The 18,808-nt window shown below is 42.2% G+C and overlaps 1 long non-coding RNA gene across 1 annotated transcript in view; it reads left to right on the forward strand.

The window, feature by feature from the left end:
- Window positions 1-1,205: 1,205 nt before the first annotated feature.
- The window catches only part of LOC145530435 (uncharacterized), a 68,566-nt gene continuing 50,963 nt past the window's right edge, over window positions 1,206-18,808 (forward strand). The window contains exons 1-3 of the long non-coding RNA XR_014071765.1: window positions 1,206-1,535; window positions 1,948-2,082; window positions 3,680-3,920. This is a non-coding gene — a long non-coding RNA (uncharacterized LOC145530435). The remainder of the gene's footprint in view (window positions 1,536-1,947; window positions 2,083-3,679; window positions 3,921-18,808) is intronic.

Consider the following 18,808-nt stretch of genomic DNA (forward strand, 5'->3'; position numbering starts at 1 on the left):
AAGGCTTTGCCCAGTAGGTCTAGAGGTCTTCAAGAAGACCACTGAACAGACAGCCAGGATCCGTCTTTCTGAGGTCGCAGGAAGGACAGCCCTTCCCAGATAACTTTGTTGGTGAAAGTCTATGCCTTCTCCTCTGGAACTTCAGGAAAGAAGACAGGAACAACCATGGAAGCCATAGTCAGGCTCCGGATCCTAAGCTGACCCCGACTTTCAAGGGCACAGGGCTGCCCTTCACGTCTTCAAAGGTTCCATCTTAATACCTCGACTTTGGTTGACCATCCACCCAGTGTTCAGTGGGCTTGTCAGGTGGCAGGGTTTGTCCAGCTGTGAACCTGGGAAAGCTACGTGTGTTCCCATCTTGGTATAGAGTGAAGAGTGGGCCTGTTGTTGATTGAATCGTGTTCCTCAAAAAGATATGTTGAAATCCTCACCCTGCACTTTCTGTAAATGACCTTTATTTGGAAATAGGGTCTTGAAGATGTAACCAGTTTAAGATCAATTTAATATGACTGGTGTCATTATAAGAGGGGAGTTTAGACAAAGACAGCCATGCCATGTAAAGACACAAAGCCATAGCAGGAAGACAGATGAGGCCACTGCAGATCAAGGAACACCTAGGGTTATGAGATGTGTGAAGAAACCGGGAAAAGTCCTTCTCAGAGGCGCTGAAGAGAGACTGGCCCTGCCAACACCTTAATCTTGGACTTCTAGACACTACAACTGTAAGAGAATAAATTTCCATCGTTTGAGACAACACAGTTTGTGGCACTTTGTTATATGTCCTGAGGGAACTAATACAGGGTCCCATTTGGAAATGAAGGGATAGGTAACTCAGCCTGAGCACTCAGGGAGTGATGGGTGTCTCTTTCAGATGTCAGGGTGATGACAGGGCAGGCAGACACTCTTCCAGAACTGTGAGTGGTGGTAACACCGGGGATAGTCTTTCCCCTAGTACCGTGGACAGTACAGGTTGTTACTGCTGCCACCCCACCCCCCACCCCCCACGATTCAGCCCAGCGTGCAGTCACCTTCCTGAGCCAAGCTGGGCTGCTTGCTCTTGTGCTTCAGGCCGCCAGCCACCACCCTGTTCCTTACCTGGTCAAGAGAACCTGTCATCAGGAACCACAGGATTCTAGAGAGGCAGCCTGGCCAGTGACCTTGACAACCTCATGACGTAATAATGCTTTAAACCACGTCCTGGCTGCAGGTCTAATGAGATTCTAGCCCCTGCTGTCTCCTCCCAGCCCAGGTGGCTAAAGTGTGAACAGGCAGCTCACTTCCAGGGATCCTGTTCATGGTCTCTACAGGATGCATTTTCATTGTCAATGAAAGGGGAATCCAGCCGTGTCCCAGCAGCACAGAAGTGTTGCCGGGGACCTGAGATGACTGCTGGCGGGTCGGGTTTGGCTGTGGGTGCCCCAAGCCTGCTCTGCTGCTGTGAGGATTTCCTTGTTCTCCTTTCCTCCTTCTCTTCGTGATGCTTTAGTTCGGATCCCCTGAAGCAGTCCAGCAGCAAAGAGTGAACGTGACCGTCGGTAAAATGGATTTCTGGGAACTTCCCCACCAGAACTGAATTCTGAGTACATCAGAGAATTATCCCAAGGGATTTCATAACAAAGCAGTTTCTCTCTCTGTCTCCAGCTAGCCTGCCTCCAAATGTTTAGGGTTTTGAAAGCATGTCTTTAAAAAGCAAAGGCCTGGAGCAGAGTCGACAGCATCATTTTGCATGTGTGGATTTACAGTCCTCCAAGTCCTTCTACAAAGTACCCCCAAGCCACATAATGATTAGCAAGAAAGTGGGGGTGAGGTGGGGGTGGGGATGGGGGGCCTTGCTCCATCTGTAGCTGTGCTTTAACAAAGTCCTAAAGTTGGTGTGTTCTTAGCTCTGTGTGAGAGAATTAATTCTTGTCTCTTTCAATGAGTAAGTGGCCATTCGTCTCCTAACAGCAGGCAAGAGAGAGGGTGAGCAGGAAGACCCATGAGCTATATCTCTCCAGGACTGGTATTGATGTCATCTGCCGTAAACCTACAGACAGAGCTGAGCAGCTAGTGTCAGAGCTCCATCTCCTGGGTTCCTGTGAGGTGAGGGCCAAGGCTAGGGAACATTTTTTGAGGATTATTTTTTACCTGCTCAGATAGACAAGGGGTCCTGATACACTCACTGTTAGAACATAATGGACTGTGGCTGATGGTCCCGATGTCCCATCCTTGAAAGCCATGCTCATGTCAAAGCTACAAAATCCTTTGTTAAGCAGCTCTCAGGCCCAGAGAGTATTTTTCTGGATGGTCAAAGGAAGTTCAGTGGCAAGTGGTTCAAGATCTCCTCAAACATATGGAAACTATTTTCCAATACTGAACCAACTTTACCGTGGCAACAGCTTCCTAATTCCCACAGTCATTCTGCCCCTTCAGTTAATCCTTCAAAATGATGACTTGACATCTTGCTGGACCTGGCATGAAGGTGGGGTAGTCTCATAATCTAGACAGGATATGAGAAAGAGGGAGTCGGAACAGAAGGCCCCTGAGTGTGCATGACCCCCACACTGGCAGGACTAAGGGAACCAGCGCTACTGGTGGAGACCCAGCTGTGATCTCTGAGGATGCCTTTCCCCTCCTCTCTCTTGGGGTAACATCCTGATGTGTCTATAAATGAAAACTGGCACTTTTTCATTCGATTGGGCTTCTCAGCATAAATCGAAACATCAGGAAACAGTTGCATGCTGAGAAAACGTTTGTACTAGTAGGACACAAGTTGAGGTCACTTTTTAATTTCCATGATTAGAATTAATTAATATAAGCATGTTGTGTACCATCTAGAGATTCGCCTTCAAACTGAGCATCACCACGTGATTTCAGTGGCTGCTTTGCAGTTTCATTTATGATCTTTTTTATGCCAAGCAAAGGCAAATGATATCATAGCATTCTGAAAAGGAAGATTTTACAGTAGTTCATATCAAAAAGGGGAGAGGGGAAATGAATCATTTTGGGGCCTACAGAATATAGGCATGTCGAAATCCAAAGAATTTGTGCTGTGGCAGCCAGTACCATATTTATGTTGGGAGCAGATGTATTATGCAGATTCCATTTTTGCACAGGCAGACTTGCAGCCATTCATCAGCAAAAAGTGTAACAGTTAAAAAGCAATGCAGAATTTTCTGTTGATTCTAGCAGTAAGTGGATTAGATATATATTTAATGCAGCTTTCAATAACACTGCAATGTGAAACTTATCTTCCAGTGAGCAAGCTAGATGGTTGTGGAGTTATCAAGGGACACCTTATTAAAATGTGTATCTCGGGATTGAGAAAATTTCGGATTTCTGTGAGGCCTGATTATTCTGAATGAGCAAAAAAAAGCTTTAAAATGTTATAGTGTATTTTTGTGCAACTTATTTAAGCCATAGGGCTGTGTAATTTAGTTTCATGTTTTTGCTAGTTCAAGTACTTATTTTGCAAGTTCAAGTCACAAAGAAGTTATTGGGGGCAGGGGCGGTCTGTTGAATTTTTTCTCCTTTACAAGGACTCATATGGGCAGCCTCCAAGATGGCCCCAGCAATCCCAGCTCCGGGTATTCTTGCCCTGTGTAATCACATCCCATGTTGTATTACAGTTGGTCAGCGGGACTAACAGAATACTGCAAAGTGATGGGATGTCATTTCTTCTTCTCTCTCTCTCTCTCAGATCATTTGCTCTGAGGAAGCCAGCTGCCACATCACAAAGACCCTCTAGCTATTCTATGAAGAAGCTCCCTTGACAAGCCTCGTGCCAAAAGCCATGAGAGGGAGCATCTTGGAGCTGATCCTCCAGACCCAGCCTTCAGGGGACTGCAGACTGCATGGCAACAGCTTAACTGGGAGGCCCTGAATTGGAGCCGCCCAACTGCCCAACTGTGCTGCTCTGGGATCCCTGACCCTCAGAGACTGTAAGTGTTTGCTATTTTAAGCTATTGGTTGTGTGGTAGCAGATATCTGATGTAGGTGCTTGTGTATGACTAATGACTGAGAAACACTATGAAATGTCACTTCCTGAATTCAGGCAGTAGATGTGTTTACTGCTTAGTCACTGACCATAAGCATTATTTTTTTTTTAATGATATCAGCCTCGTTTCTTAGGGTGAGCTCATTAGTGACATTCACCCATGTTCATGTAATCTTTAAAAAAAATATACATAGGGACAAGGTCAACATTTAACACTGTCATTCCTTGTTATTGCTGTGGATCACCCCATTCCTGGTTTCACCTTGATGAGGAAAAAATACCTGGTATATCTACTGGTTCATCTGTCCGTTCCCACTTCTTGTTTTATTCAGCTACAGAGTAGGACTGCAGATTTCATTCATACTTTAGCTATAATATGCAGAGACTATATAGCTCTTTTTTTTTCCTATAACTAATCTGGTTTTATTGCCACTAATTACCTGGGGAAAAGCAAACCAATACAATTCGCAACTAACTTTAATACTTTGGATTCTGATTTGCAGTCTTAAAAAGGCACTTTCAGCTCAGTCTTTTAGGAAAAGAACCCCAACACTATTTATCTCTCAGATTTGTGTCATCTCCTTAGCACCTAGTTTCATTTCAAAAAGTCATCTGGGTAAGTGGTAAGAATGGTGGGACTTACAAGGTCTCATGATGGAAGCAAAATCAGGGTCCTCAGACATGGTGTCCTTTGGCTCCCTGGCTTCTGAAATGATGTCTCACGCCCTGTGAACCTCTGTGGCTGCATTCTGGCTGTTGTTTCTCTCTCTTTGTCAAAGCCTGTCATACTCTGCAGGACACTCAGCCTCCAACTGTTCTCCCAGGGGTGCTAGGAAGCCTTCTGAATCTGAGAGTGGCTCTCATTTGGCTCCTGTCTAGGCCAAAGCCCTCAATCCAGAGCCACCTGGCCCCAGGGAGGGTGATGCTCTGTGCATGGACCCCAGCCAGATTCTCAGTATACCTGGGTCCCTTCTGTGCTGTTTGGAACCAAGAGTGGTCCAGGGAAGCCAAAACTCAGGCCTGTCTCCCCCTAACTTTGCCAAACAACCAAGCTGATTTTGTTGTGACTGTGTACAGGCTGGTATAGTCCCAGGAGCCCCTATCTGTCCTCAGCGTGAATGTTGATGGTCTGATATGTGATATCCACACCAGGCTAGGCTGAAGCCCAGATAAGACAGACAATGTCTGTCACACGATGAAATGGTCACACAATGTAATGGTCTTCCCCTCCTCCCTTTCTCTTTCCCTGGTCTCCTCTTTCCTTCGGATTCCCACTGCCTTCTTCTGCGTAAGGTCTTTCATCTGCAGTAGAACCATAAGCTTTATTGACTTGCTTCTCTAGTCACAACAAAGCTAGGAGGATTATTTTCTTTATACCATGGAAGAAGAAATGTAAGGAATAAAGTGATTTAGAGTATTAGTAAAGCTTTATGTTGCTAAAAGTTCCTACGTTGTCAGAAGCCAAGTACAACCTCAATCTTCCCCCATTCATTCTGGAACAAATCTTGATTTCCCGTGCAGGTGGTTGTCTCAGGCCAAGGTGGGTGAAGATCATGAACTCAGAAAGGGAGAGAAAAATTCACACTCATAATTTTAAAAATATTACCTTGTTATATCTGTCTCTTATTATTTTTCAGTATCAGTTACCCATTCACAGATTACATTCTGCAAAATGGAGACAGGGACGCTTGATTTTCATCTGATGCTCTTGCCCTTGTCTTCTAACTGCCTTGGAGAATGCCTGTGAGTCTCCTCCTTCTGTCCCCCTCCAGACACACAGGCCATCCCATTTTCCATAGGCACCAGGGCCTCAGTTTGTCATGTTCACTTGAGCTGATGAGCAGTGAGGCTGACTGTGTGCTCTTGGGCCATGGAGCCCCTGCAGGATATATGTGGTGCCCTCGGGAGAACAGCATAATGGGTCATCAGGGACACTCAGTGAGTTTGTGAAGCCTGGTCTGGGTCTCTTCCACATTCCTGCTCACACCTCCCTACTCAGCTGCAGGAGATGAAGTGAGCCCAGCCAAGCTGGTAAGTTCTACCTCCGAGGGTCCTTGTAGTGTTAGTAACTCGCGTTCCCTTGAGGCTCTCAGCTGCACAGAGCCACCCACCACCCAGCAGTTCCCCTTGTGTTTAACACAACGCTTGTATGTTTCTGAACTTAAAATCAGACCTGCTTATACCTTCCAGATGTCACCAGGTCTCTTCCTATTGCTTTCGCTTTAAATCAAACTACATGTGACTGAAAGAGAGCCTTTATCACATTCTTTAATTGCTTCCATATCAGTGACTTGAGCTGCAGTCCTGGTCTGGCTGTTACAGCCTTCTTCTATCAGAATCCTCAGCCTTTGGGCAACTCACTGCCATACCTGCAGCATCTATCTTTCCTTTTTGTAGGTGACAGTGCTTAGTGTCTGCTCCTACTTTCATTTAATGACGACTTTAGGGGACATATTCTCTGAAGGAGACATTAACATTTGCATTAGTCAGCTCCAGGCTTGTCTGTGTTTAAGTCTGTGATGCTGGTAAATGGTCACCAACAGCTACTGACCACCTACTGTACCTGAGGCCACTCCCTTATAAGTGTTATTTCACTTAGTCTTCACTGACAACTCTAGTTATTATTTCCTCTCCGTTTTATAGATGAGAAAACTGAGGCTTGGATAGGATAGTTAAGAAAATCGCCCATTCTCACAGTCACTGAATGGCAGTTTCTCATACCAAAGACTGTTTGTCTCCAGTCTGCTTAGTTGATGTCGAGATCTGCTCCTCCCTGCTCTGCTGAGTTGATGTCGAGATCTCAAGATTTTGTCAGACACATGTCTTATAAAAACAGTGAATATAAAGGAACCAGCTTCTGGGAGAGCTCCAGTTGGATGTCTTCCAGGTAACATTGCATCAGATGATTGCATGTGAACCCATCTGGGTCCATCCTAAGCCTACTCAGGGCCTTGAAAATGAACAGCAGTGTTGGCCTCTGGGTCTTTGAAAGCCCTGATTCCTGGGGAAAGAGCCTATGGAAGCATCTACCAGAAAATGCTGCTGTGTGCCTTGTCACAGTGGATACCTTGCCTTCTGAGACTCATACCCAATAGGAGTGAACTTTTTGAGAACAACTTCTTCATATGACAGCGCAGCGTAAGCAACACTATAGAGACTGGGTGTGGCAGGCTGGTGGCCCTTCATCCCTCCTCCTCCTAGATTGCCATTCCTATGCTTGGCAGCTTTTTCTAGTTTGCTCCTTTTGGCTGAAAAGAAGTATTGAGGGCAGCAGGGAGGAGTGAGGGAGAGCTTGGTGTTGAACAGAAAGTGATGATGAGTGAGGAGATGAGGGCAGAGCATTTTCGTTCCTCTGCTGGCCCAAGAGATGGGCGCTGTCTCCTGAGAAGCTGTAAGGACCGGTTGACAAGGACCCAGAATCACTCCTGGCACCTACAGTACTGCATAAAGGCCCAGGTGACATGATATTGCACAGAATTCATGAGAAGAAACATTCTTGCTTTTCTGTGCAGAACACAGACCTCTGGAAGGTTTTGAAGGTGGAGACACTGGCCATTCCACTGGAGTTCCTCTGTATAAGATGGAGCAGCAGCAGGAAGGGGAGGTGGCTGCCTCACAAAATCTGTGGGCAGCAGCTTAAATGACGGGACCAGAGAGTAAGAGAGTGAGTATCCTGGGAACTCCTAAAAACTACTGAGGACACGATGAGAGATGAAGGTGATGTCAGAATTATGCTGGTGGGGAATTTGAACTGGCTAAACTGTAGTACAGTTGCTGCTGAGGCTGTAATGGTCAGGAAGCTAGAGTGGCAGGTGGACATTCAAGTTTATACATCTTCACAGCAATTACAAATATGGCTGGGGTACAGCAGCAGTGCTAGCAGCCTCCTCTCAACCGGTTATTGATAGAACCCTGTGTTTCCAACAGCTTGACAAGCATTTCCCCCTGAATCCTTTTGTCCCTTGTGGACCTGGATTCTGCTGGACTTTTTTTTTTTTGCTTCCATGTTAATCCACATACCATGATGATCCATGCTGTGTTGACCTTCGTCAAAGCTTGGAACTCGTATAATAATGCAAAGGGTTTTTTCTGTGCTGGCTTAAACTGATTTCTTCCATATAAGATCTTTCTGTCTTGCAATACATCATGCACATCTCATCAACTACATCATGTTTGCATCTCTCTTGTTTCTCATGGCAAATTTCCAATATTGACTGCATGATAGGAAGACTGAGGAGTGGCTCTTCTTCACCGTAACAGCTGGGCTGGTGCTTTCAGCTCACATACCTGTGAGTATTGTTCATGGCCGCCAGGGAAAGAGCCATGAAAAATTCTTGCCTTCCCTTTTCTCAACCTTTGATTGAGAGAAGATGAGCAGCTAGGTTATGAATTAGTTGGAAATATCGACTTTATTTTTCAGAAGCTGTTTCATGTATTGTTGGTTCTGTATCCCACAAACACCCTTTCTTCCCCTTCACACTCCCAGGTTATATGAAATGTATATGCTCCATGGAAAGAAAGAAGTACGCACCTTATTTCATCCTACTTATATATGCATTATGCTACAAGTGTTTGTGGAAAACAAAGTACCAGTTCCAAGTGGTAGTCAGCTTTACAACTCCGTCTAAGGGGACAGTTTCTCTAGCCCAGCGCTTTAAAACAGAAATGGGCATCACTTATTTATTAACTTGAGTTGCATGCACTCTAGGTTAATTTTATAAAAAAGAGGAGTTTAGATTAAACAAGGACAGTAATAAATATTTCCCCACTTACCTTCATCATAGACATTTTGATTACAAAAATGGTTTATCCGCAAATGCAGTTTGGTTATCATTTCTTTTCCTGTCTTGAAAACTGGATCCTATAAACCATAAAGTTCCCAGATTGCTTTTGCAGCTATTGGATTATTTTAAACGAAAAAGGAAACAGCCACACAATAATTGAATCAATCTTGTTATATAGACATAGCTCCAAGCCAAAACCCTAGGCTTTTATTTTATTCCACATTCTTCTTCTAGAAAGACTCCATGGCTTTTTCCGGGCACTATTTCAGTTTCTTTCCCCCGTTTCTAAATTTGTTATGCAGTCAAGATAGTCTACTTTATCTTTACATTTTATATCCTGAGAATTCATGCTTAAGCAACATACCGCCTTTAGAAAAACTCAGAATGCATTAAGCTTCACCTTTCCCTTTTACACTGATTCCTTTAAGCTTTGAGACTGTTAGTCAGGGAAGTCAAGTGGTAAATCTGTCCTCATCCGTGGTGTGTTCAGACTACTGACTGGAATGCTTTGGGCTGACATGATTTAAAAAGAGCTCCAATCCCAATCTATTTAGCTTTACTTTCCTTTGTTTTCAATGATGTATGAAATTTCTTTTCAGATATTACAGATTTTTTTCCAAATGTTTCTTCCCCTGTCGACTGAAGAAAGCTCCCTTATGTCAACTGCTGGGGCCAGATCACGAAGTGAAGCTTTATTTAACAAAAGCCCCCAAACACAGGTCTGACATCTGTCCTGGAAACCTGATGTAGCCAGCTTGAAAACTTCTCTAGGACAGAAGCAGGGCAGAAGTAGAGCATGTTTTCTGTCACATTAATCTTAAAGAATGTGACTTTGTTACAAAGGAAAAAAAAATCCTTCTAAAAATCTTGTGTTGAATTTATGTCACAATGATGAATTTATCTATACTTTCTAATTGCATTTTGAAAAGTAGTTCCATCAAAACACACTTTAGAAGGGCAATTCTTACAACTTCATTTTATGGGATTTGGGGGTCGTTTTTCAAGAGAGAACAAATTTAATTCTATTTTTAAAATTTTGACTTCTTATTAATGAAATGCTCATTAATTAAAAGGCATTGGTGAAATTTGACAAAGATACTGATAGAATGCCCAATAGTACTAAAAAAAGACAAGTATTCTGTTTCCAACAGGTTTTCAACATTTTATTTTTCTAAATCTTTCACATGGAGTTCATGGTTGGAAAATTTCAAAAGTATTTCTTCCTCTTTTTTGAAAAGGAAAAATGTTCCCATTTTTGTGAGAATGTCTTGATGTTGCTTTTGGAGAGAGAGCCATGACCAGAATAATGGAGTGTCTTTTAAGACCTAAAGTGGAGATCCTAATGCTAAATTGGCAAAACAAAAGCAGCCTACTTCCAAATTTAGTCACTGCTTTCTGGCTGGTACTGAATTCACACTATTCTGTTTCCATTTATTGCTGTGACTTTTGAGATAAAGACTTAAGTTGTGGCTGTCAGAGCAAGAAGTCAATGGGCTATACCAACAGGACTGGGGGTGTGCTTGGCCATTGCTCCAGTCTCCTGATCCAAATTCTATCTAAGGCACTTGAACAGCTACAGATTTGTACAAGAGAACTTGAAATCTCAGGCACTCACTTTCCATCCCAGCAATGATCAGACCTCAGGTCTGGGCAGAAACTCTGCAAGAATGCATTACACACAGGACTTTAATATAGACTAAAATCATGCATAAAGAAAATATATATTTAAGAATTTTAGAAGTTCTGAGACTATTGTGGTTCAAAAAGAAAAGAGTCTTTGCCTTCAGTTACTCTATAACATGCAGAGATAACTCATTATATTAAGATAGTACAGAGTGTGGTGGGAGAAATGAAGCAATTCTCTGAATAATATACATAAAATTGAAACTACTTATAATTCACTGTGTGGTTATTTCTGGGGGTAAGTTTTTCTGGAATGTCTAGGTAGAATTATTCAGAGTGGTGGCTTCATTTCTTTACTTGACATCTTTAAAGTAAATATATTTGCATAACAAATGTACTTATATAAAAGGCATATAAAAAAGAACTCAAGTCTTATGTCCATGATTAGATTAATTGTCATAAAGTGCACACACTTATATGACCACCCCCTAGGTCAGAATGGAACATTATAGGCGCTCAAATGCTCTATTCATTCAGATTCCCTTCAAAAGCACCTGTTTCAAGCAGTGGAATTATCAGAGAGCCTCCAGCTACTCACACATTTCAGATCCACCATGGGCTTGACACCAAGGCAACAATCTCCCTGGGCTGCTCTCAGCCAAGGACCACACATGGCCAAAGCCTTGAACTAGTCCTTTTTGCCCCATGCAGGACTTACTCTGATGGCCAGTCTTTGCTCTCTGACCCCTACAGGATTGGCCATGATCCCTTCAGAGCTGCACTGTGGTGTGAAGCTCTTTGACCAAATTCTCATCCTGTGCCCCTCTCTCTTTGTGAAACCAGACCTTATTGTGGTTTGAGGCTCTCACACCTATGCTGACTCCTTCTCCCCTTCATCCTCCACAGGCATTTCCCTGATAACCCTCTCACACTTCTCTCTGGTATCTTCTTCCCAGAGGACCCTAATTGACACAGATGGTTCCAGGAAAGCAGAAAGTAAGATGGATTTAGGGGATTAGATCACTCCCTTTTTGGCTTGTAAGAAAAAAGTTCAGTGGAACCCCCAATGTAACTTACATGTGGAGCATAGGTGGTTTCTGGCACAAGGTGGTGGATACCTGGGGAAACATACTGACAGAAGGGAACACCCTCACTCCCTTGATGAGTCCCACATTTGAAAGCATTCTGAGGACACTGCCTAATGACAGTGGAGTTGGCTGGTTATTGTATTGATGGCTTCCACAGGGATGTTGATGAGCTGAGGGTGGTTTATGAAAAGTTAAAAGATGTGTGAGAACATGAAGGACTCTTCAGTAGCTTACAAAGAGGCCCCTATGTCCTGCAGTAGAGAGCAGGTGCAGCTGAGCAGCAAGCATGGGGCAGAATTAGAGCCTGTGATGCAAAGGCCAGGCCACTGGCTGAAAAAACTTGAGACCCTGAAGCATGGTTGGGGACATCTGGACAGATGCCCCCAAAGATTATGTCTCTGTACACTCCTCTGGACCTGTGACACTTACAGAGATGGCCCCTTGCCCTTCTAAGAGCTGGCACTTTCCCAGTGTAGAAAGATACTCTGAAGGCTTCTCAACAAGGCTGCAGGTGCCCATACCACTCCCCAGGGGAACTGTGCCACCGCCTTTCTTGGATGCCAGGCCAAAAATTGTTACTGTTTTTGTTTAGTCACTCAGTTGTGTCCAACTCTTTGCAACCCCATGGACTGCAGTCCACCAAGCTCCTCTGTCCATGGGATTTCCCAGGGAAGCATACTGGAGTGAGTAGCTATGTCCTTCTTCAGGGATCTTCCCAACCCAGGGATCGAACCTGAGTCTCCTACATTGGCAGGTGGATTCTTTACCACTGAGCCGCCAGGGAAGCCCCACCAGGCCAATTAAGTAGGCTTAAATCCCAGTGGAACCTGCAGACAAGGAAGGGAAGAAGAGTATTACACTCTGAAGGAACTTCAAGGATCAGCTAGGATGGACTAGTAGCATCTAGAGGTATACCCCTGGGCCTGGATTTTGAGGATCTTGATCAAGGGGGCTGGAGAGTAAGATTATAAAAGCAAGAATTCATTGACCTGAAGGCATTATTTTGAAATACAGGATTTAACACTCAGACAAGGAGCCCAGGGGATAGGAAAGACTCACTGCTAGGATAGGTCTAGGAATCCTGGACAGATTGGTGACCTTTGCTGATAAAGGAGAAATAAGTGTCATGGCAGATGACAGAAAAAGGCATAAAATACTCAGGGATCTTGGTACACTAGAACATACATTTAGGGGATGTGTGAGACTCAGAAATTTTCCAGAGGATGGTCTCTGTGAAAAGACTCAGAGGACATAGCATTCTCTAAGGTCATGAGGAATGGGTCGAATAGAGGGTTACTGTGAGTCCGGTAGTGGCCAGGATCTGTACCTGCATTATTATCTCATTCTGACCACTCAACTATGTAAATTAGGTACCAGTTTATCCCCATTTGGCAGAGTCTTCAGGAAATTAACAGTAACCATTCAGTAAATAGTAATTGAAATTGTGGTCGACCTCATTTTTATTGTTATTATTTCTGTTGTTGTTCGGTTGCTCAGTTGTATTGGAATCTTTGCAACCCCAAGGACTGCAGCACGTCAGGCTTCTCTCACTATCTCCCCGAGTTTGCTCAAACTCATGTCCACTGGTCGATGATAACATCCAACCATCTCATCCTCTGTCACCTCTTTCTCCTCCTGTCCTTAATCTTTCCCAGCATCAGGGTCTTTTCCAATGAATCGGCACTTTGCATCAGGTAGCCAAAGTATTGGAGCTTCAGCTTTAGCATCAATACTTCCAATAAGTATTCAAGGTTGATTTTCTTTAGAATTGACTGGTTTGATGATCTTGCTGTCCAAGGTATTCTCAAGAGTTTTCTCCAGCACCACAGTTCAAAAGCATCAGTTCTTTGGTGCTCAGCCTTCTCTATGGTCCAACTCTTACATGACTACTGGAAAAACCATAGCTTTTATTATTTGGGCCTAGGTCTGCAAAGTGATGTTTGATGTCTCTGCTTTTTAATACGCTGTCTAGGTTTGTCATAGCTTTTCTTCCAAAAAGCAAGTGTCTTTTAATTTCATGACTGCAGTCACCATCCACAGTGAGATTTTACTAATGCCTTTTGCTTATGTATTTCATATTACTCAAGCTAAAAAAGACAGTTACTATTTCTGTCTAAAATTATGTTGCTTGGTATTTCTTTCAAGCTTCCATCCCAAACATTAAATCAGTTTAAGATGTATTTTGAGACTATCTAAATTTGCAACAAATCAGTTTATGTTAAATAGCTCATTGAAAAAATAATTCTAAAAGAGATAGATACTTGGAAAAATGAATTGGTTAAATTTAATCCTGAGATTTACATGGTCAACAAATGGTTTCAAACTTGTTATAAAATATTCGAACTGTGTGGCCCATCCTTTTACATACCAAAAGCAAGACAATATTATATAACTAATGAATCTGAAGTGGAGAAAACTTATTCTGATAGTTCAGGTCACTTGTAGCAGTTTGGGTTACTGCATGGTTGATTTGAAAAATGTGATTATCATTTAAGATGTCAAAACACCTGTTAATTTCATGTCAAATGTGGATGTAATAATAATAGTTATTATTATTTGGAATCTAAAGTGCAACATTTAGTTATTCTAGTTTAATTCAATTAACCTTTGAAGAGCTAAGTGCTATAAGTGCGAGGACAAACTATCATTTTGTTTTAGCAGTTTGATTTTGGCTACATGCCATTGTTTGTATTGAGTTTATAAATTAATAGCCTGAAATATATATTTCAAAAAATATTGTAATTATGTATTCAACTTGTCCAGATACTGTACCAGATTCTGGAGACAGAAGAATGAGATATATTCTTCTCAAAGATCTCACAGTCTCAGGTCAGTTCAGTCTCTCAGTCATGTCTGACTCTTTGCATCCACATGGATTGCAGCATGCCAGGCCTCCCTGTCCATCACCAACTCCCAGAGCTCACTCAAACTCACATCCATTGAGTTGGTGATACCATCCAACCATCTCATCCTCTGTCGTCCACTTCTCCTCCTAGCTTCAATCTTTGCCAGCATCAGGGTCTTTTCCAATGAGTCAGTTCTTCACATCAGGCAACCAAAGTATCGAAGTTTCAGCTTCAGCATCAGTCCTTCCAATGAACATTCAGGACTGATTTCCTTTAGGATGGACTGGTTTGATCTCCTTGCAGTCCAAGGGACTCTCAAGAGTCTTCTCCAACACCACAGTTCAAAAGCATCAATTCTTCAGCGCTCAGCTTTCTTTATAGTCCAACTCTCACATCCATACAAGACTACCAGAAAAACCATAGCTTTGACTAGACAGACCATTGTTGGCAAAGTAATGTCTCTGCTTTTTAATATGCTAGGTTGGTCATAACTTTTCTTCCAAGGAGCAAACGTCTTTTAATTTCATGGCTGCAATCACCGTCTGTAGTGATTTTGGAGCCCCCCAAAATAAAGTCTGTCACTGTTTCCGTTGTTTCCCCATCTATTTGCCATGAAGTGATGAGACTGGGTGTCATGATCTTAGTTTTCTGACCTTAATTTTCTAGTTTTCTGGGTATGGCATAAGCCCTCTTGGAGGAGGTCACTATTAACCCCACAATAGAGCCACCAGTACTTACACAGGACTGGGGAAACAGACTCTTGGAGGGCACGAAGAAAACATGATGCACGCCAAGACCCAGGAGAAAGGCGATTTGCCCGTGATTGTCCAGGAGTCTCTGGCAGATGGGTCAGTGGTGGCCTGCTGCAGGATCGGGGGCACTGAGTGTGGCAGTGCGAACACAGGACCTTTTGAAGGACCTATCTTCATTATCTCCACCATAGTTTAGCCTCAGGTCAGACAACAGGGAGAGAACACAACCCTGCCCATCAAGAGAAAATTGGATTAAAATTTTACTGAGCATGGCCCAACCCATCAGAACAAGACCCAGTTTCCCCCACAGTCAGTCTCTCCCATCAGGAAGCTTCCAGAAGCCTCTTATCTCAGTCTAGTGAGGTTTAATTTCAACCATGTAAGTAAGTGTAAATGCTTCCTAGGTGGCTCGGGTAAAGAATCTGCCTGCAGTGCAGGAGTCATAGGAGATGCAGGTTGGATCCCTGGGTCAGGAAGATCCCCTGGATAAGAGCATGGCAACCCACTCCAGTATTCTTGCCTGGAGAATCCCATGGACAGAGGAGCCTGACAGGTTACAGTCCATGAGGCTGCAAAGAGTCAGACACAACTAATTGTGTGATTGAGCAGCCATGAAAGTGTAAATCTTAGTGATTAGCTACATTCCTTCTCAAAAAAGTATTGATGTCCTAACACAAAAATAATCCTTGATTCTCCTGAGAGTTAACTTTATGTGCCAATTTGACAGGATTTCTGGGTCTTTCTGTGAGGGGGTTTCTGGAACAGATTAGCATTTGAATGGGTGGGCTAAGTAAAGTGAATTGCCCTCCCTAATGTGGATAGCCACCATGTGGTTCACTGGGGACCTGAATAAATAGAACAAAAGGGTGGTGCAAAGGAGAACTTGCTCTTTCCATCTGACTACCTGGGATGGCTATCAATCTTCTGCCCTCAGTGCCCTTGTTTAAGGCCTTCAATCTTTGGCTGGAACATGCACCATTTACTCTCTCTTTCGGGTCTTTGAACCTACACCACTGGGTTTCTTGGGTCTTTGGCTTAGAGAGGGCAAATAATGGGACTTCTCAGCCTCCATAACCATGTGAGTCAAGACCTTACAAATCAGTCTCTCTCAATCAATATATCATATCGGTTCTGTATCTCTGGAGAACCCTGACTAATTAAGCCCAATCTGAGACAATCAAAATTTCAATTGAGGATGGGCCTGATACCAGTTAGCGTAGGAGTTTAACTAATAAGAACTTAAAATGAAAAAAAAAATCATTAAAGTGCAGGTTTTCCTTTTTGGGAATTTATGGTCCCTGGTATGGAAATGAGATGAAGATGGATTTGCCTGCATATGGTGGATATATTTAAGTCAAAGAGGATATAGACATATTGGCATTTTTAAGATTTTAATATTTAAAGTACATTAGGAAAAAATATACTATCACATTGTGGCATTATTATAATGTGTAATAATTACATATAATAATATGTTATAATATTAATATAATATGAATTATATAATTATAATTATATACTTATATAATTATACTTATACATCATATATTTATATGTTTTATTATATATTAAAATTATTAAATATATAAAATAAATATATAATATAAAGTTATGTAAACATAAATTTATATAATAAATATATACAAGTATATCTATATATAAAATATATTTATATCTGCTGCTGCTGCTGCTAAGTCGCTTCAGTCGTGTCTGACTCTGTGCAACCCCATAGATGGCAGCCCACCAGGCCCCCCGTCCCTGGGATTCTCCAAGCAAGAACACTAGAGTGGGTTGCCATTTCCTTCTCCAATGCATGAAAGTGAAAAGTGAAAGTGAAGTCGCTCAGTCGTGTCTGACTCTTAGCGACCCTATGGACTGCAGCCTACCAGGCTCTTCCGTCCATGGGATTTTCCAGGCAAGAGTACTGGAGTGGATTGCCCTTGCGTTCTCCGATATTTATATCTATATATTTATAAATTATTATAAGTTGCTTATTATTTATGTAGATATAAATATATAAATTATATCTATATTATATATACTATATATAGATGACTTTGTATTATAATACATAATTTATATTATATATATAATTATATATATATTGATTATATGTTAAAATATAATATTAATTATATTAATAACATGTTATTAATAATAACATATAATTTATATATATGTCTATTCATGGGGTCGCAAAGAGTCAGACACAACTGAGTGACTGAACTGAACTGAACTGATATTTGTCTGTCCATATATATATATATATATATATATATATATATATATATTTGTTTTTTGTTTCTAGTTCCTGGCACAGAGTTTCAAAAACCCTTGTGCTCTTCCCTTGTGGTGCAGTGATTAAGACTTCTTGTTTTCACTGCAGTGGTCTCAGGTTTGATCCCTGGTTAAAAAAAAAAGAAACTTGAAATTTCCTTAGTCATCCGTTCAGTTCAGTTCAGTCACGCAGTCGTGTCCGACTCTCTGCGACCTCATGGACTGCAGCACAAAAGGCATCCCTGTCCATCACCAACTCCTGGAGCTCACTCAAACTCATGTCCACCGAGTCGGTGATGCCATCCAACCATCTCATCCTCTGTCGTCCCCTTGTCCTCCTGCCTTCTTCAATCTTTCCCAGCATCAGGGTCTTTTCCAATGAGTCAGTTCTTTGCTTCAGGTGGTCAAAGTATTGGAGCTTCAGTTTCAGCATCAGTCTTTCCAATGAATATTCAGGACTGATTTCCTTTAATATGGACTGGTTTGATCTCCTTGAAGTCCAAGGGACTCTCAAGGTTCTTCTCCAACACCATAGTTCAAAAGCATCAATTCTTTGGTGCTCAGCTTTCTTTATAGTCCAACTCTCACATCCATACATGACTACTGGAAAAACCATAGCTTTGACTAGACGGATCTTTGTTGGCAAAGTAATTTCTCTGCTTTTTAATATGCTGTCTAGGTTGGTCACAGCTTTTCTTCCAAGGAGCAAGTGTGTTTTAATTTCATGGCTGCAGTCACCATCTGCAGTGATTTTGCAGCCCCCCAAAATAAAGTCTCTCACTATTTCCATTGTTTCCCCATCTATTTGCCATGAAGTGATGGGACCAGATGCCATGATCTTAGTTTTCTGAATGTTGAGCTTTAAGCCAACTTTTTCACTCTCCTCTTTCACTTTCATTCTTAGTCATAGGAGAGTTTTCTTATTCATAAAGAAGTCCTTTCAGTAACAGGCAAGTTTATGCTAATGATAGGAAGCTTTAGGTAGCTTGAGAATGGAAACTGGTCACCAGAAAAACTAATTATGTGATTAGAGGGTTGGCATTTTCAGCCTCATCCTCTGCCCTTCCTCTCAACTTCTAATTTAATCTTAACATTTGCATTATTAACAGATGTTTCTTTCAGTACATGTATTACAAATATATGTAATATTTGGTTTAATATAAAAGTAAAATTTTTCCCAAATCTTCAGGTAACATGGACCCTGTGGGTTGATACTCCAGTTTATTCTATGGCTTTTGTCCCCTTGCCCCATAGTACCACTTAACCCCATGGGTATCTTTTCAGTTCCCCCCTCCCCAGTCCCTAGGCTACATGGGAAACACAGCTGGAAGAGGAGAACCCACCTCCAGAAAGGGGTTCTGAAACATCAGTGTGGATAAGACTTATCCTAGGGAAGTTTTGCACAAGTATAGATTTGTGGATGCTAGCCCAGAAATTCTTATTCATAAGTATGGCAGTGGGT

The sequence above is a fragment of the Giraffa tippelskirchi genome, chromosome 12 (assembly GCF_054371585.1).
Source record: "Giraffa tippelskirchi isolate mGirTip1 chromosome 12, T2T-mGirTip1v1.2.pri, whole genome shotgun sequence".
Lineage (NCBI taxonomy): Eukaryota > Metazoa > Chordata > Mammalia > Artiodactyla > Giraffidae > Giraffa > Giraffa tippelskirchi.